This window comes from Pyxicephalus adspersus, chromosome 5 (assembly GCF_032062135.1).
Source record: "Pyxicephalus adspersus chromosome 5, UCB_Pads_2.0, whole genome shotgun sequence".
NCBI classification, from domain to species: domain Eukaryota; kingdom Metazoa; phylum Chordata; class Amphibia; order Anura; family Pyxicephalidae; genus Pyxicephalus; species Pyxicephalus adspersus.
The window spans coordinates 49,799,340-49,819,981 of record NC_092862.1 but is presented as its reverse complement, the minus strand read 5'-3'; the positions used below and the strand labels follow the sequence as shown (position 1 = coordinate 49,819,981).

Here is a 20,642-nt window from a genome sequence, read left to right as displayed (position 1 = left end):
AGGAAATTAAAATGTGTTTCTATTAGAATGAAAAAATACGTAGAAAAATGTTTATGTTTTACCATACAAAGGTCCCTAACCATTGTTGGGGAACATTCTGGAATTTCTGCAAACAGGTTTCAACCACCTTTCTCAACCTTTTTACCCCAGAGGAACCCTAAATAGGCTTCAAACTGTCAGAATTCAGTCCTTTTAGACGTGACTGTGACCCTGCCAAGTGGCGTTGGACCCAGAACAATGCAGAAACCATGGGTTGGGAGAACAATCAGTCAGACTGATTACAGGGGTTCCTTGAGCAATGAGCAGTTTGTACCCCTCCAGTTACTTTAAAGCAGACGTATCACCAAGCGATTAAGACAGAATAGGACAGGATAAGACAGAATAGGAGTGCAGAGCCTCCTGGGATACCTACGTCACGCATACCAGGAGGCTCCTGGCTGCTCCTTTTGCGCAGAAGGGACATTTTCCTACATTGAGGGAAAGTAAGTGCCCATCTCTCGCAAGCACAACAAGATAGTTAGTTTTTTACCCCCCTTTTACAGCAGCCTACATCACCCGATCTTGTACCTTTGCAGTGCAAGATCGGGTGATGTAGCCAAAACAAGGAAGAAGATTGATAAAGATAGCGGCTGGCACTGGGAAGAAGGGAGATTACAGGACAGCGTGGGAACCAATCAAGGATATCTCCAGGGGCATTCAGGGATCTGAGGAATTAAAGGTAAGTATGTTTTTTTTTTATTTCAGTTTAGTTCCACTTTACCTGACCTTCAATTATCTTCTTGGCTATCTGAAAGGGTGATATTTTCTCACTGGCCAGCAATGACCACCATGCTACATGTACTGTGAGATGTGGAAATTTATATCAGTGGTTCCCTGCAGTTATTTCAAAAGGTCCCACATGATAAAAAGTTCAGAAGGGCTGTTCTAGAGGAATCCTAGGGTTCCATATGAATAACTATTTTAATTTACAGTAGGTTTTGGCCCTCCTGGTGCTAATGGGCATGAAAACTTTGGACATGAGATTTGTAAAAAAACAAAATCCTCTTGGCTTCTAGCATACCAACTGAGTACAGATTAAATCAACTGAGCTGGTTTCCCTGTGATACTTCATTTTCAATATAACCCTTTAGGTCAGGCATGGGCAAACTACAGCCCAATAAGGACGTTTCCCTGGCCCTTTGGGTATTCCGTGGCTCTGGCCGGTGCCACTCTGAGCAGAGTCAGGAGAAGGACCCCGCCGGGGGGACGCACCGGCCAGAGCCGCGGAACACGTCCCCAGATCTGAGCCTGTGATAGGAGAACAGGCGCGTTGTGTCCCTGCACACAACCCCGCCCACTCTCCCATCACAGGCCCTGAACTTGCAATGGGAGAGTGGGTGGGCGGTGTCACTGCACATAACCATCATGCACACCACCATCATGATGTCACGTTCAGGGGCGTCATGATGGCATAACCCGGCCCACTCTACCATCAACCTGGCCCCTCTGGCAATTTTTTTTTTAGATTGTGGCCCCTGTCTATTTACTGATTAAAAGTAAATTCATCTTTCCCCACTCCATGATGGCCCTGATAACATCTTCACTTGGTCCTTTTCTGGGCTCCCAACCATCATGATTGGACAGGCTGCTCATAAACTATATTGTAGTTTTTTTGCAAGTTACATCCTTAAGTATATGTGGAAAATTAAGTGACAGCCTTAATATTGTCTATAGTGTCTTAAAATACTACATTGTGTGTAGTTCTAACTCAGCTATTTGAGTTTTCCCACAATTCATTATATTGTTGTCTGACATTTGCCAAAATTTTCTTTTCAAATAATGTGGAGATATCCTAGAGCAGTGGTAGGCAACGTTAGAGAGATGGGTATTCCCTTTTACTACACTCAGATGCTTTAAGATCTGCTGTGATAGGTGTTGTTAATTTGGGGTTTGAAATCCAGCACAATACTGTAAGCAAATGTAAGTGTGCTCTTATTATTTCCCATGGACCTTAGCACACAATATATAAAAAGGGTAAGTAGCACTTGATTAACTGGTCATCACCTCTACAACAGCAGAAGATTTGGCAGTTTGCTGGTCTGGAGCAGTCGGGTGTGTGTTAACACAATGCTGATGAGGAAAGACATCAGCAATAATCTTAAAGCATACCAAAACTCAGAATTTTCACTTTACATAAAAGGGTAGACAGCCTGGAGCACCGGCTCGTAGACAGATGACAGACAACGCGGGACCTGATGGAGATCTCCGGGTGGATCGGACTGCCCTGCGGGATTTAAGGTAAACCCATTAATCTGGGAAAGGCTAGAAGGGCATCTCCAAATCATTTGAAGTGCATCATTCTACAGTGAGAAAGATTATTCACAAGTGGAAATCAAGACAGCTGCCAATCTTCTTAGAGGTGGATATACCAGAAAAAGCACCCCATGGTAATGGAAATTGCAAAAAAAATGAAGAAATGTTAAATGAAAAAGACTAAAGTGCGCTATAACAATGTAGAGCAACTTACAATAGTTACTGACAAACTAACTAGGTAAGTGGTATGCAGGGCTAAATTTTTATATTTTTTTTTTTACTTCTAGGTCAGTAGCTTTTGCCTCCCCTTTTTTTTTGACCCTTCTTTTTTTTTAACCAAAATGCAAAAACTATATATACATTACAATACCTCCTGCCAGTTATAGGTAGTCACCTTGTTTAAACCCCATTACTGTGCAATGGATGCTTCCAGAGAAATGCAGTTTCTCTGGGGGACATGTACCTACTACTACATTTTCAGGTTCCTACATTTCCCCATTCCTGAGAAATTGGGGTTCAAAGAAGGTAAGCAGCCAGCTATGTGTAGGCCAGGAGTTCAAGAAAGGGAATTGGACAGTTATGTGTGACAGAACATTGCATTTTAATGAACATGGTTTTTGTTGTTGTAATGATGCTATAGTGATAAAAGTTTAGGAGATGTTAGCCACAGGTGTCCACCATTACCATGGCCTCCTAGACCATGGCCTAGGTGACCTAATGAGACTGATAACAATAACAATGCAGGTAGTTTTCACTGTCCCGTACTCCTTTAAAATCCTGGAAAATGGTGCCCCATCAAATGAATAGGTACCCAATTGGAATGCAAAGCAAAGCAAAAAACTTAAACTTAACCCCCCTAGCGTTCTAATTCTGTCAGTTTTTTGATACAAAAAGTGATCCTATTTTTTTTGCATAGAAATTTTTGTTTATAATGTGGGCCTGTAATTCTTAGGATTAACTCCCGGGTATAATAGTTACATTTATTTATTATAATATAATCATAAATTATAATATAATACATCATTATAATACATAATTATAAAAAATAATGAAATAATAGACCACAACAGTGTAATTTATCAAAAAAAAAATTTTTTATCAAAACTTTCTAACTGAAATTTTCCAAACAAGGGTGCAATATTATTGATGAATAATAAGATAAATTATATGCAGATTTTAGAAAAAAAAAATTTACATTTTTAGTAGACATCCCGGGTGTGGTAGATTTTGAAGCAGGGTGCTGCACAAAGCCCAACATAATAGTCAGGACAGTAGAACCTGGTTTCCTTGCGTTTCTTCCTTCCTCTGTCATCAGATGTAGCCAGATGAGGCTTCACACAGCATATAGGTCTTCACGCCAAATTGAGCCCTCATTGACGCAATGTACTGCACCCAGCTGAGCCTCGCCTTGTAAGCCATTAGACTTTCGTCAATGCTGACATCTCTTTCTGGCACATAGGTTTGCTGGAAATTTTGTAGAATAATCTGAGATACTTCCCAAATTTTCTTGAGTTTTGGTGCAGGATGGGTAGTCTCATTAAATTCTTCATTGTTTGCGAAGTGCAGGTACTTCATGATGAGGGAAAAGCGGTATTCTGGCATGACTGTGCCAAAGAATGGAGTGGCATCCATTTTGTTCTTGGACCAGTACCACTTCTGCACGGGTTTGCCCACAACTCCCTGCAGGATCACCAAGCCCAAAAACAGCCAAATGTCATCCTTGGTCACAGGTTTCCACTTTCTGCTTCTTGCAAACCTCAGGTGTGGAGCACCTTGTTGTTGTCCAGCGTACCTGCATAAACCAAAATAAAAAAGTATTTTAGGATATGTTCTTTTATGGTGTGAAGGTGGCAAGTAATATGTTAGCAAACACAGAGCAGCATACATGTTGGCATAAAAATAAATTAGCAAAAAATTTCAAAAAGTTAGCAAATACAGAGCAGCCTATATGTTTGCATAAAAAAAAAAAATTAGTAAACAATTTCAAAAAGTTAGCAAACACAGAGCAGCATACATGTTGGCAAAAAACATTAGCAAAAAATTTCAAAAAGTTAGCAAACACAGAGCAGCATACATGTTGGCATAACAAAATTAGCAACAAATTTCAAAAAGTTAGCAAACACAAGAGCGGCTTACCTGTTTGTCTCCGCAACATTTTTTTTCGATAACTTCATCGGTCAAAAACAACTTCAGGTATGCCAGGGGGTTGTTGCATTCAACCTCAATTTTCATCCCAGGTGCGCCGGTAAATGGAAATCTTGGCAGTGCTGCCTGGTCCAAATCAAGGTCAATAGGACACCATGTGCGCACAGGTTCAGAATCATCGCTCAGTTCACTTTCGCTGTCCGATGACAAATTCCCTGGTGAATCACTATTGCTTGATTCCACAAAGGACTCCAAATCGCTATCGCTGCTTTCAAATTCTTCCAAAACAGCGCTTGCGCCGGCGAGATGTCGTTTGGATGCCATGCGGTTTCCAGCAAACAGTCAGGAACAATCAAGGTCAAAGACAAAGTGATGAAATGATACATTCAGGAAGTGATTTATAAAGTGATCAAAAGGTCAGATCAAGGTCAGGGATAATAGTGGGCAAAATATAAATCAGGGCACTGGGCAATGATGCTTAGTGCACTACAATATGTATTTGTACTTTTATTTTATGTTTTTATGTGTATTTCACTGTAAAAAAAATTTAAAAGCCCCGGTCACTCCCCTGCTCGCATCTCTCGGAGGCTGATCTCCGGGTGATGCGGTGGGGATGTCCCTACCCCGCTCATTCTCCTGCTCGCATCACCCGGAGATCAGCCTCCAATTTGCATGTTCCACTTAAAGCTCCTAGGCACACTTGCTTTTAAAGCAACACCTTCAATGTTACATTTTTGCAAGTTTTTAAACTTGTGACCCTATTTCTCTCAATTTAATAATGCTGAGGGCTTAACTTTTGGGTACATTTTAGGAGACTTGAAGGGTTAAACACAGTGAGTGGTTAGGCTGCAGAATTTCATAAGCAGCAATTACACACATAGCTATCCCAGTGCTGCAGGTAATGTCACTGCACACGCCTACTGCGGGAGCAAGATTTCAGGACGCAGCTAAATCTGACCAATACTGTCATGCAGGTTAGGAGTGTGAGGTGCTGGGGAAGGAAGGGGGCATAGGCGAGAGAGCCTAACAAACAAAACCTCCCATTTCTATGGCACCCTCGGCCATGACCTTGGTGGCATAATGAGACTGATACCAAAGAAACCACCACATCTGTAATTCCCACCGGGACATATTCAGGCTCCAAAAATATAAAAAAAAATTGTTTTAACAATCCAGGACTTCATGGAACCTGGCAGAAGGTTTGTAGAAAGTCCACAACTGGTCATAGACCATGTAAGACTCTCTAAATTTGTCTTCTTTATCCACTAATTGCTCTATATATAATATATATATTTTTTTTTTTCCAATTCACTAAACCATATACAGATAGAGAGGGGTCTGCTATTCTGGAAGCAGTTAGGAAATGACAAAGAACACCCTTCTTAGGGTCGGATACCAGACCCAGAATCATGAACAGTAATGTATCAATCGGTATATTGGGATTGACTCATCAGCAAAGGTGTTGTACACATGGAAGTTGACCATACATCGTCAGGAGAAAAAAATTCTCCCAGTCCACCTCAGAGAATAAGGTTGCAGCTCCTTTGTTTTGGCAAACAAATAATGGGGGAATAGGAGGACTCAGCTCAAGAAGCAGTTTGTAAAAATAGATGGAGATAACATGTTGTTGGGGATTGTTGTAACAGTTCTTCAAAAGGTTTAGCCTGTCAGGTCAATGGCTTTACCTCAGTTAAAGAGGTTAAGAAAGAGCAAATCTGGTGGTAATACAACCAACAGTGTCACGCTTGGGGAGGCAGGGCCACTAGGGAGCCCTAAAGCTTGCACAAAAGTAATGTGGGCCCTGAGAAGTGCAAAGGAGCAGAGTCTAAGTAGTAACCAGGTCTTCTGCAAAGCCTCTGGTGTTGAGGATGTTGCGTTGTTGGTTACTGCCTGGTTGCGGTCCTTGGGCACACCAGGGTGGGCGGGATGATACACGATACAAAATCACCAGGCAGAAAAATTGTCAAGGAAGGCCAGGATCAAGGCAGGCAGCAAGCAAGAGAGATCAGTTCACAAGCCAGGGGTCAAATACCAGGGATCCAGGAAATACATACAGATGACACAGGGGCCACCACAGAGCCAGGAAACACAGGAGACACTGGAAGCAACAGGAGGCACAGGTGACACAGGGACAACTACAGACAGACAGGAACACTGGAATAGCACAAGGAAACTCGCTGGGAAACAACAGACTGGGCAACAAGGGGTTACACAGGAACTGGACAGGGAAAGCACTGAATTAACCAACAGGTATACAGGAACTGCTCAGCAGAGCTAGGGACTTGGCACTAGTGGAGACACGTTACAAAAAGGCTGAGTGCTGTGTCAGAGCTAGCTAAAAAGCCAGGGATGATTAAGAGGCCTGATTGGCCCATGGGATGGGCAAAACTGATAAAACTTGGAAGAGCAGGCACACCCAGGGTCAGAACTGCCAACATGAGCAGGAGAGAGGCGCCTGCACTTTAGCAAAGATAAGGTAAGTGTGAAAAAGAGAGGTTTGTAGGGTACCAAAGAAGGCAGCCGGCTATCCCCTAGTTATTCTATCAAGCTGATGGTTAGCATGGGTTGGGTATTCCAAGACAAAACTCCTAAAGCTGGGGGAAAAGCAGGGTTACCGAACAGAAGAGTGAGCGGACCCAAACCAGAGGACAACAGTTGTTTTTGTAAAAGATTGTCCCATATCTCAAGAAGAGTTTAAGTGATCAAGGGAGCATCTTTAAGACATGAACACTCAGGTAGTATTTATGAACACTCAGGTAGTCAATCAAGGGAGTGATCAAATAGCTAGTGGGGCCAATGACCTTTCCAGGGATACACAGCTTTTCCATTCACTATTTTGTATCCAGTCAACCGGTCTGGTCAGCAGAGGGGCCTGATAGTACAGATTAAAGTCTGGAGCACCCATAAAAGTAATTTTTGTGCAGTTGTCATTGGTTTATTACAAAAAGGATAAAAACATATATTTTTTATCCTTTTTTTCTTATTTTACTTGATACTTAAAAATTCAGTTTTTCGTCTCTCTTTATACTGTATGCTTATACAAGCAATAAAAGGAAGACATGGCTAAAATGAGCTGGGTTTTAATTCAAAGACACAAACAGCAGCAGGTTCTGCTGACAATGTGATGTAAAGAGATCAGTAGTTTTTGGTATCCTCATAATTATTTCTGTATGCCCAATGAACTGCTTTGGTAAATGATACCCATTTGGAAGCATTGGACAGGTCTATTTTCTCTGTCTGTAACAGTTTACATAAGACAAGGAAAATAAACTTGAAAGATTCTTTTTTTTTTTCTTTGGTTTTTTTAGCCTCCTCTCTTTCTTTACTTTAAGTAAGTGTCAGAATTATCCCCATTGTCAGAGTTTTCATTATGCCTGTGAAGTGGAGAGAAATTAGCAGCTTGGCAACCAGTCATATTGTAAGTAATTTCAGCGCCAAAAGTTAAAAGTACACCCCATAGCTTTATACTTTAACTATAAAAAAAAACATACAGAACTTGTATAATATAAAAAAAAAAAACCCTCAGGAACAGCAACAAAAGCATCTTGTATCAGTAAATTCAGAATATAAGCAGTACTGTACCCATAATGTATAAGCCATTTATTTCTTCCTCCAAAATTCAAGCTTGTACCTGTGTACACACCACTCATTGTTGCTGGTCAGACACTTCCTAAGCTCCAGACCCTTTTGACCAATACTTTGGATTTTATATTTCTCAAGACCAACAGCACTTTGATCTTCCACTCCATGAAAACCCAGAAATACCTATTTATGGTATAGCTGTCACTCTAAGAGAATCTTTAAAACCAGTGATATCATTATCAATTTGATTTGTATGTATGTACATTTTATTGTATCATTATAATTTTTGAACATTATCTATAATGACTGAGTAAAAGTGATGATTTAATTTTAGATACAACTGCACATTCTACCTGCATTTTCCAACATGTTATTTCATTTTGAGTTGATGGAATCCAGTATTGAATTCTACCTTACAATACCTGAAGAAGCTCCCTTAAAACATGTTGATAGTTCACTATAAACTATGACAGAAGAAAAATGCTATTTTGCATTCTCTTACACTCTCTCTGTGACAACAGAAAGCTAGATTTCTCATTGCCATTGTAAATGTCTCTGATTATTGTGTTCATGATCCATCTCCAAAATACTTCCTTTTTTTAAAATTGCCTATTCATTCTCAGCATGGTCTATGTTATGGTCTATTTCTTCTTCATTGCTCATGTATAATGCATGCATGGGGGTCAGCTGGTATCAGACTGCATTTTGGAATTCCAAGGCAATCTACACTAGTTACAAGCCGAGTGGTTATCAGGGTGCACTCATGCAGGGGTGTGGGCTCCTCATAAAGCTGCGTACACACCTGCAATTTTTCTCGTTGGAAAGGATCTTTCACGATCCTTTCCAACGAGAAAAGACTGCACGATGCATGAACGATGCTGTACATACAGCACCGTTCATGCTCTATGGAGAGGGGAGGGGGAGAGCGACGGAGCGGCACCCTGCTGCGCGCTCTCCCCTTCCCTTTCATTAGGATCGGTCGTCGTCCATCGTCCATGGATCCGCCAGGACAGTCGTCAGACGATGGACGACGACCGACTGTACACACGGCAGATTTTCGCCCGATAATTGGCCGATACCGATTATCGGGCGAGAAAAATTTGCCGTGTGTACGCAGCTTAAGTGTCAATTGCAGGCATTTTGGGAGATTGTACTTCAACAGCAGCTATTATTTACCAGGTTCCTCTGAGGACACTGGGGCTAAACTAGTGGCAACAAGAAACATAGCAGGGCCAGTCTATAACACCAAGGAAGGCCTGTATTGTCGTGATATTGCTTGCATTAGCATAATGCAAATGTGTTCCCCCAAATACTGTACGAATGATTGAAGAGCTGAAAAAAGTGTCCTTTATATATTCCTGGAGTTCATCTATATTGAAAGGTGATTATTTGTGTCACCCCATAGAACTAAAAAAATAAAAATAAGCATTGTTAAAACTGAAAGACAATTCCTTTAGGACATCAACAAAATAACGTGGAAACTGATTAGAACCTCAGTCATATATTTGTCATCTATAAATATCTGTCCAACTAGGAGAAATATCATAAAGCTGTCCTTCAAAAAATTGATTTGTTTGCAAATCTTTTCATCCCTATCAATTTATGAACTAGTATATAATTTATAGTGGTGTTATTGTACCTCTGTAAGATATACAAGTTATAATACACAGAGCTTTAGGTCCCTAGCATGTTTTTATAGTAGCATTCTTATAGTCCTCCTTATGGAACTCTTCTGTCGTTTTACCTTTTTTCCAGGGTAATCATTTCAACGTATTTTATCAAGAACTGGCCATTATTTTTGTGCAATTAGAATATTAGACACAATTTTCCAGGACTGTTTGCCTTAGGGCTGACAATAGATTTTATTTTAGAACTGCAATGATTTGTACATTGGCTTTATGTACTTAGATGCATTAAGAAAAACACAGGTAAGCTGCCTACTTGTCCATATTTATGTTTTATATTTCATGATTTGCAAAGTTTTAAGGCAATTCACCAGTGACACACACATAAGTCTTCTATATGAAGTTTGGTATGAATGTTTATTAAAATAAAGCAGAGACATCAACATTTTTTTAATAAATTACACCATCCAAACCCTTATTCCTTACTCTTGTCAATTCACTTAAAATGATGAAGGCACTGGCCAAGTAAAAATGGTACTGTATATTGTGGATAAAAAAGAAAAAAAATAATACTCTGGTTACAGTGTCAGAAAACACTCTTCTCCTCAGTTTTAGGATGCTAAAACATCTTTATAAAGTTTCAGGTATGACAACTCACAATATATCTGGAATGCAGACGGACATCAAATTAATTTACTGTTATCCACATAATAGTGAACAATCAGTACGGAGCTGTTAGGAACCAGGGCCCAGGGTTTCTTTTATAACGTGAACTTAAAGTCCCTCATCGCTTAGAACTTTACTATTCTACAGTCTTGAGTTTAACACATTCTGCATTTATTAGTGAAGAAATTCCCTTTGAGCACCAGAAAAGCTGCCACATTTTGACAAATGCCTACACTACTCTGCTAACCACTTTCACTTACATTTTACATGACTGCAATCTAGTCTACAAGAACATAATGCTTGTTCATTTTAAAGTTATTGTAACTACCAATGGAAGCTGCGCTTTATGCCTGATGCTTTTAAACAACGACTGACAATCCCATTGGTTCATAAAAGACAGCTGAAAGCTTCTGTGTTGCCAGGGTACCCATGCACCATGGCAATAGTGACTAAAAGAATTCTTAAGTACACCAAACAATTTCTGGCTGACAATTATTCTTTCAGTAAAACCTCTGAAGTGTTGCTCATGGCTTTGTTCTGGAAATGACGCTGTGTCCTCCAATGCTGAATGGGGAACCCAGATAAATTAGGGATTGAGTGGTCTGAAGGTGACTTTTCTTGTCATTCAGAAGACAGCCAAACTCTGGCTAAGTGGCCATCACTAGATCTATAACATTGACTAAAGGTATTGAGAAAAAGATAATATTGTCAAGACAATAGTAAACCAAATCTCTATGTCTGACCAGGACAAAAAATAGGCATTCAGTTGACAAAACAGATTGTGATCTGCACATGCTGCAATGCTGCAATGAACCACTTTTTGTAGACAATATAACAATCATAATACTACTTTATTTAACTTTACATTGTGTAGCTCTCAAAATATTGATACAAGTTTGGAACCTATAATTTGTTTTGTTTCTCTCCAAGCCTTTTTAAATATGAATTTAGCACAGTCCAATTTAACAAACAGGACAATTTTTTGCTAAAGACCCCCTATTTATAGCATTTATAGATACTAGAAGATGACCATTGACTTATTAGACCAGAATTAAGAGGAACAATATATTTATCCTTTACTATAGAGCACATACCACATAGTGAGATAGTTATGAATTCACAGATGTACTTCCTACACTATTTTCTATGTGAAACACCAAGGAAATTTGGTTTCTAATGATTATCTCATAGACATTGTTAGTTATCATGGTGGACTTCCTAATTGGTGCACATACCAATATTACCAATAGTTCCCTTTTACAGATGTGTTCCCTTATTTAGACATGGACTTAATCAGACAGGTCCTCATTGCAGAAAGAGACAGATGGTGACTGTATATGATGAGCAATATGTATTCTTACTTGCCTGAGTGCTCAATTCAGATGTCACAATTGCTTAGCTGTGCATACAAAGGTAGACCTCAGCTTCCCTTGTGGGTAATGGGACTGAATGAATTCCCATGCACCTTCACAGGATTGGTCTTCCTGACCCAGCTAATCAAGATGGCCAAAGATCACAAAAAGGATGAGAAGAGGGAAGAAGATGGTGGCGCCTGAACAGGTGAGTATAACAGTATATTACTTTCTATTTTCAATTTCAAACAAAACTTTTTTTTTTTTTTAAATATGAAAGTAGAACGTGCATTGCCCATACCCATGAAAACTTGCATTCTTCTTTTTGCTAGAAATGCACATTTTGTGAAACAATGCTAAAATTGGACTTACTGGTTTTTCTTTATATAGGTGAAACAACAACACACTTTAGATATTTTGTAGGTAGTTACCCTCATGGGTGGAGCATTCATACAGGAGGGTTGTCCTTTCACCAAAACCTTTCTAAAAGTTGCAAACATTTTCCCATAGCAAAAACTTTTTTTCCCCACAAAGTTCAAAGGATCAAAGGATGTTTCAAAAGGGAATTTTTCATACATTACCTGAAGGACATCAATGGCAGCCTACATATTGTATCCTGTGCAGAAATCTGTGTAGTATCCATACTGGCACAAAGGTATTCTATAGCTATGTAACTCCAAGTTACATAGCTATTAGCAAAAAGTAATGGCTTCCACTGTGTATTTAAAAAGAATGTGAAGCATGTATCGGCATTCATTTATTGTAAAAAAATTGAAGTCTTTCTATTGAAACATTGTTGACCCAGGCTTTAAACTGGTTGTTTGCAGCAGACATGGCATAAATTAAGCATTAGAAAGGAAAAACACACAAAGATCTCTTTTTCACAATAACCATGTTCCAAACTTAAAATATTAGCTGTCACTTATTTAATAGACAGAAGCAGAAAAGAAAGTTTTGTTAACACTTCTTGTCCTGAGTGCATTTCAGAGACATATTCACAGCCCTTTATGTTCATGTAATCTCCGATTGTGTTGTTGACACCTCAACAATGCAACTCAGCTGACGTACCTGACAGCTCCCACTAGTGACACAGCTCTTACAATAAGGAACAAGCCTTTGTGGGATGAGTATTACCTACCACCAGAATTAAAATAATTAAAAAAAAAAACAGAACTACCAAAGCTTTGAAAAAGGTGAAAAAAAAAAAAACACAACACGGCATGTTCTTTTCAGCACCCATCCTAAGCCCCGCTGTTTTACTTTGTCTCCCAATGTAAGGCTAGAGATGTAATGTCAAGCAAAGTCTAGTGTACAAAGCTATTTAATGAACACGTTCATACACACAAAACTAGCTCATTAAGAATTTAAGTTTTTAATTAATACAGACAATAATGTATATTATGAGACTATGGCTCATATTCAAAGCCCTGCTGAATACACAAAGATTTTCTTTCATTCTGCATTGCCATTAAAATTTCATTTATATAGCATGGCAGCCTAATTACACAGGAAGTTTACATATTAAAAAAAAATGCATTTTTTTTTTTTTGCATTTAAAAGGATCAGCTATTAGAAGTCAGATGTCCTTCCTCCTTCAATTTGCTTCATTTGGTCTTTGGAAGCCCCGTCCTGTTTGCTGCAATGGTTTGAACAGATATGTACTAGGGCACACTGATTTCACCACCAGAGTCCCGAGACATATAAATTACATCTAACCATACCTTAAGGTTACTTAACTGGAAGGGTACAGCAATGCAAGTGTGAAGTACTGCCTCCCCATATCTTCATACTAGGGCCCACTGTAATCTGCAAGGTTTGTTTCCTTTGAGTGTCCCTATAAGGAAAACTATATTAAAAAAGGTTAATTAGGACTTTCTGTTTGAGACACAAGAACACTAACAGAATGCAATGATCATTGGGAGATTGAAGCAGCAAATGAAAGTGGATCACGTGGGCTGAATATGGCTGCCATTTATATGTATGTACCAAATAGCACCTGCATTTAAGTGCTGGAACCTACTCAGTACTGACAGATGCACATTAGAACGGATCTAGTCAAGGATTCAAAACATTTGTTAGCAAACAGAATACCACTTTGAAGAATTCCATTCCAGGTTTTCTGGATCACCCAGCTATACTGATGTATCCTCTCCAACCTTCAGCCGGTATCTGCGTCCCCAGCGTGTGAACGTTGGGGACAGGAGGCAAGGGGAAGCAGACTGGCGGGCATCTGCTCGCGAGTGCATGGCTGGAGGGCAGGACCATCATGCAGATAGGCAATACTGGGCGGGAAATGTAAAATAATTTAGATTTTTAAATGCACTGCTTCTGCATTTAAAAATCTTTATTAATCAAACCGCCAGGGGGGTTGCTGGTGTCCAAAGCCCAACAATGGTTAAAGAGGGTTTAGCCCGAGTCTGTAAAGCCTAATAGAATATTCATAGGAAAAAAGCATTTAGGACTCCCTCTGAAATGTTATGGAGAGGTCCTCTTTGGTTCCATATTCTGATAAAACAACCATGAGTAGTGAAATTATTTTTTTGTTTTTAGGTGTATAAACTATGCTCCAACCTTCTGGCGATTCATTCACACTTTTGTTATCAGGTTGCTAATAGATAATTTTGTAATTCTCAATATTGAGAATAATGGTAGAGGGGGCATTGGGACAACAGTCCCTGATCTCAAATTGCAGTATGTAAGCTCCATCTTGTGATTAATTCCTGTTAGTGTTGGATCTTACACATCAGCCCACTGGTAAATCTTTGCAGCTTATTTCTCATGCAGACTGTTATCTACTTGCACCCTTAACTGCCACATTCTATATGCTTTGTTGTACATTGTATTTTCCTGAATGCTTCATTCTGTCCCTGACCCCTGCATTGTAAACATTATGATGTGTATGAAACAGTGCTGATCAAAGTGTGTTCTGTACACAATATGCAACCCAGACTCTCTATCCATGCTTCTTTAAACTACCGTATTTTTCGGCGTACAAGATTTTAAAGGAGGAAAATCTAGAAAAAAAAAGATTCTGAAAGATTATTCGCCTTCTGACCACCCTGTGTCAATTTATCCCCTTCTGATCACACGAGAAGCACGCAGGATCGCGGTATCGGGTAAGTATGTTACCGGTTTTAATTATTTTTTAAACCTGCATTCGCCGTATAGGACGCACCCACTTTTCCCCCCCAGTTTTGGGGAAGAAAAAGTGCGTCTTATACGCCGAAAAATACGGTATGTCCAATAATTATTGTAGTTTAGCCATGCCTTATTATGGTGTGCTCCATGGCCCACATATCCACTCTATCTTTACATTCCAAAGACAGGAATATATGGCCTAAAAGAACCAATGCACTGACTGCATCATGCTGCTGTATAGAGTCATGTGAAAAAGTATGCATACCACATGAAAAGGATTGGCATTTTAAACACATTTACAGGCAAACTTGAGATCCTCATTTAAGCAGTGACAGCCATCAGCTGGGATGCTCTGTTATTCTGCAAAAGCTGATAAGGAGATCCCCCCACCTCTTCAAACACTGTTAGAGGTCAGTTTAACTCTGCTTTATTATATGCAATCACAGTAACCAGTTACAGTGTTATCAGCTCATTGAGTAATAGATTTGAGCAGAACCTTCTGAAATCATAAAGATAGCTAGGTTAAGACCTGCAGTTGGAAAAACATTTACATGTCTCCTGGCACCTTACCAGCCATATTACCAAACACAGCACTGGTTCCTAAAGTACCACTGCTTTAAAATTTGACAATGGGAAGCAGTGAGCAGTACCGAACTGCTCACTACCACCCTAATTTATTTTCTATTGGGGTGCCAATATGTATGCAGCATGTTACTTTTCATTAGGGGACACACAGGAATGCCTATTCCCACCATGGGTCTGAACCTAGCTAAAAGGATCTTTGTGTAAAATACACTGCCTGAACTTAGTAAATGGGGGGTATTTTAGAGAGCACCCCTCCTTTTTAGGGTCACCTGCTAACGCCTGCAGAAATTGATTTTTGCACAAAACTGAAGTCCAAGGAATGATCTGTCATTAGTGCCTTAATAAGTAAACTGCCATGTTAACATAATTAAGATACAGTGTTCTAAACACAACAAATAAAAGCTAACTTTTGTTTAGCTTCTAGCAGCACAACAAAATTACAAAATCTGACATTTAACAAATCATTAACTCTTAATAGCATATTAGTATTAGATCGTATGAACCAAAATTAGAACAAAAAAAGATAAAAAGATCAAAAACTTTATTGCTTGCTTTTATTTACCTCAGATCATCAAATGTTTTTAAAAAGGGAAAATATTTCCTAAAATTGAGAATACAGCAGGAGTGGAAGGCACATAGATGGAAATCTTTGGACAATTGTCGCACACACATTAAATACACTCATACAACATAAAGACAAACAATTACCAAGTTTTCTTTTACATATGTTGATAGCAGGAGAGCAAGAGACAACGCATTTTTTTTTATAAATGAGCACTACTCATAACTGTGTACTGCGTACACCATGGCTAGGTCCTGTGAATAGTAGTAAAAGGCACTTAAAGAACTTTTAATACTGCATCTCTCCAGAGATCCCTCTCTTAACCATCGGATTAGGTAGAATAAGGAGGAAAAAACAACACCCTCTTTACAATGCAGAGTGAATGGTAAGGAATCCAGATCAGTTTAAAAGTTCCACCTTAGTAGTGTTTTACATCATATTAAAGGTCTACTAATCTACAAGAGCAGTATGAAAATAGAACTCATCTCTACATAGACAAACGCTAAAATAACTTTCTCATTTCATTTACATTCTCTACAGAATAGCACAGAAGCTATGTGTAACCATAAAAGAATTACAAAATGAGCAAAGGCACCTATCCTAGTGGGTAATTCATATACAGTACAACCTAAAGTGCATCATTATCTTAGATCACAAAAACCCTTATTGGCTTATTCAATAAAGCAGTGCAACGTGTCAATGTCATGAGATGACTTGATGGCTGGCACATTGTGTTTTGCTTTACTGATCCTAATAAATTTCAACAATTGGACATTTCAAAAAGGAGTGTGTAATACCAGCAGTATTAAACTTTTCAAATCATCATCTCTTTGCTAGTGCTTCACCAACAAGTTGAATGCAAATATCTCCGGCGTCTGTCTGAACAACAAGGCAACCTTCGAACCTGCCCACGGTGGATGGCTTGAATTTCACTGGTAGGTTGATATAATGGTGAGCTCTACAAAAGTAAACAAATACTTGGTATCATTTAAAGATAATATCAGAACCATAAAATAGAAAAAGGCATTATAAATTGATAAAATTCCAAGCAGATTTAACCAACACTGTTTCTTTTAACCTCCCTAGCGGTCTAATTCCATCCAAATTTCCATGCAAAGAGTGGTACAATTTTTTGCATGGAAATTTATTTTTCATTGTAGGCTATAATTCTTAGGCATAACTCACCGATATTTAATAAATTTAACAAGCCTAATAAACTTTAAATAACAAAACACAAAAATCTGGTAAATATTTAAACATGTAATATAACTGTACAGTAGCATATATATTTTATATATATATATATATATATATATATATATATATATATATATATATATATTATATTATATTTTATTTATTTATTATATGAATATTTCCTTGTATTAGACTCAAGACAACTGTTTTGGATTGAATCCAAAACAAAATTATTTGAATTTTCCGCTGATCCTCCCGCCCACACCGATGTCACCGGGAAACCCTGGAGATCGTCGCTGCATTCGCCGGCTGGGGATCGAGGAGGAAGGACATGTCCCCAGGACCTGGGGGGACCAGCAGGACAACAGGGAAAAGCGACAGAACAAGGTAAGTGGGTTTTTTTTTTTTGGTTAAAAGCTACCTCGAGTAGGACTACCCCAAGTCACACTCGGGAATACCGCTAGGGGGGTTTAAGGGAAAAGTATAGTGTACTGTAGGCAAATACATATTCTAAGCGATTATTGATGCGTTTTCCTAAAGCAATCCTGTACTTTGCCTATGCAGGTCAAAGCAACAGGTTTTCTTTAATGTCCCTCCTCAGAAGAAGAAGAACATGCTCAGCTTTCCTTTTCTCCTCAGCCAATCTGTTTAGCTGATTTGATTAAGTAAAGGAGCCCTGTGTTACTTCAGATCAGTGGTCGCCAACCTTTTGGACATCACGGACCAGTAATTTCAGGGACTCTGGACTGCGCATACGTGGGGAGCAGTGTGCCACTCATAGGGGAAGAAACTTTCCCCAAAATTACATCATGATGCCAGAATGGGCTTACCACCCTGAGCCTGGGATACAAACAGGGGACTTTGTCCATGGCTCTGACCAGTCATGAAATGGACCCCGCTGGGGAACGCATCACCGGTTGGTGACCGCTGCTTTAGATGGAGCTTACACAGGGCTGAGAACTAGTCTATGGCCAAAAAGTGGCCACTTTGTGCCAAACACGAATTGTCAGTGCTGTTCTAAAAGAGGAAGGGAGCGAGTCAAATGCTAACTTCATAAAAACTGAACCAGGTACTTTTACTCCTGCAAGTGGAGCCAAATAAAGGATATTCAGGTGCTTGTGCGGTGAGGGACTTATTAAAGAAAACCTGTTGCATTCCCTCATAGCCATGAGATATTTTTCAAATTTTTTTTTATTTTTGTGGATGATCACTAAAGGGACCTTTTAATGCTTCTATGCAATTACTGTAATTTATATTGTAAACAAAGTAGGAAAAAATAAATGAAAAAATAATGGAACAACGAAGAGGGAAAAATTGGGGGATAACAAGAGAAGAAAAAAAAAAATTCAGAAAAAAGGGATTATACATAAACAATAGACTCTTGGCAAACTATTCAAATGTACACATGTAACTGTGGCTATAGAAGACAACTGAACAACAGTAGAGACTGACGCTCGTCTCATGGTAAATGGTCTTCTCAGGTCCTTGATAGGACATATTCCCTAGATATATGTTATCTCCATGTTTCCTTGTAGGATACAAACACCTTCAATACCCAAAACAAAACACAACAAAGGGGAGAGGATAAGGGAAGGGAGGGGTAAAGGAGCATGAGAGAGTATTGGTTCAGTTTTTTAAGCAGATTTGTGCAAGCAATAAACATCCCAGTTCCCCCCATGTACAATCAAATCTCTCCCTTTAATACCGTGGTTAGGTATTCCAATAATCTGACATCTTGTGTTTAATAGAGTGCTCATGGATAGAGGGAAGGGTAAACATACATTAAGAGAAAATAAGTGTGCTGGCGGCCACCAGAGCATGGGATATATTACAAGAACATATAGGAAGATAAGAAATTGGAAGATCTAATAAGTGTGTGATGGGACTCACACAAGATGATCTGGTGATATGTGACATCCTGAAGTAGATGAATAACTTGATTCCAGTAACCTTGAATAGGAGGACTTTGCCAAAATGTATGTTCAAGGATTTGTTTTAAGAAACTGACAACCTCTAAAGGGTGGTACCAACAGAATACACTTTAATAAGGTTTTCTTTGTAATACAGCAAATTTTTTGTACTTGACTATTAGGATACAGAAAAATCGAACAGTAGTTGAATATTTAGGCAACTCATTGTCTTGAGTTTATTAAAAAAATAAATACAAAAATGAGGCACGATAACACTTGCAGATCACTATTCCCACCTCAAGTTCTAGAGGTGACCTAAATGTTTGTTTTGCAAATGTTGCAGCTTCAATTTTAGAGGCTTCATTTTACATGCTGTAAACACTGACTCCTTACATTAATTTCACGTATTGCCAATAAAAGCCTTTAAATAGTATGAAATGTTTCCAACTGTTCTTAAGTATATCAGAAACACGTCAACAGCAATCTAAAATTGCTGAAGTTTGCAAAACACAACATTTGTATCCCTGACAAAAAAAATTGAAGATTTGCATGATTTAAAGGACAGGATTACTTGAAGAAGAAATATATATATATATATATATATATATATATTTCAAACTGTTACACAGCACACCAAAAGAAGACATCATGCACATCTTAAATGTAATAGAACATAATACATTCATAGGGCAATACGCAATTCAACATTAAAACAAGTACTGTGGGCTTACCTCAAGGAATATTTAGAATGCTTCACATGAAATGGCTCTTTAGGACTAACAAATTTCAGCTGTAAGTCAATACAAGATGCAGTCAACACCCACATGCATATTACTCTTAGTATTAATAATAATAAAAAATAAAAAAATAAAAAAACATGCAGAAAGGAAATGATGGCACAACAAGGTCCGCTATTTTACTGTTATATGCTTGATGCTCATAACCACAATATGAAATTATTCATGATGCACATAACCACAAAAAAAATTACAGGTTTATAAAAACAGTTTAAAACCTAATAAGGAGCCTTGGGTAATCAAGGAAGTTCAGAGTTTCTATTGTAGAAACCACACAGAATATTTTAAAACCTTTGGTGGATTTAGGAAGAAACATGATTTTTTTCATAAATCATCAGTTTAACCTTAACTTAAATCCCAATACAGAGTGAGTGAGAGAGAGACACACAGAAACGCTTACCATGTAGGTTGAAAAAGAGTTGTTTTGCAAGTTTACTTTTAATGTACTGGATTCACCAACTGGCGTAGGAGGAAAAGTGTATAACTGGTCAGAGGCAAAAACCCCCCTCACGGTTGCATCTTGCCTGAGAATCAAATACAATTAAAATCATTATGGATTACATAGGCAAAGGAAAAATAATATTTAGCAGGAAAACCCCAATTCAAAGTAGCACCGTAGGGATGAAACCGTTTCTTCATAGTGTTAAAATAAGTTGTTTACCACAAGCACCATATGAGATTGTAACATACATTCTACAAGTACAGTTACTACGTACACAGCTCTTAATGAAGAAGCTTCAGATCCAGATCTTCTTCTTGGATGGACTGGAGCTTCTGTCTTTACTAAAGCA

The 20,642-nt window shown here is 38.7% G+C and overlaps 1 long non-coding RNA gene across 1 annotated transcript; it reads right to left on the bottom strand.

Moving 5' to 3' along the window:
• Positions 1-16,767: 16,767 nt before the first annotated feature.
• Positions 16,768-20,580, bottom strand: LOC140330903 (uncharacterized). The gene is made up of 3 exons (XR_011920817.1): positions 20,568-20,580; positions 20,252-20,375; positions 16,768-16,905 (listed from the first exon to the last, which is right to left on the bottom strand). It is a non-coding gene; the product is annotated as an uncharacterized lncRNA (long non-coding RNA).
• Between the last annotated feature and the right edge of the window lie 62 nt (positions 20,581-20,642).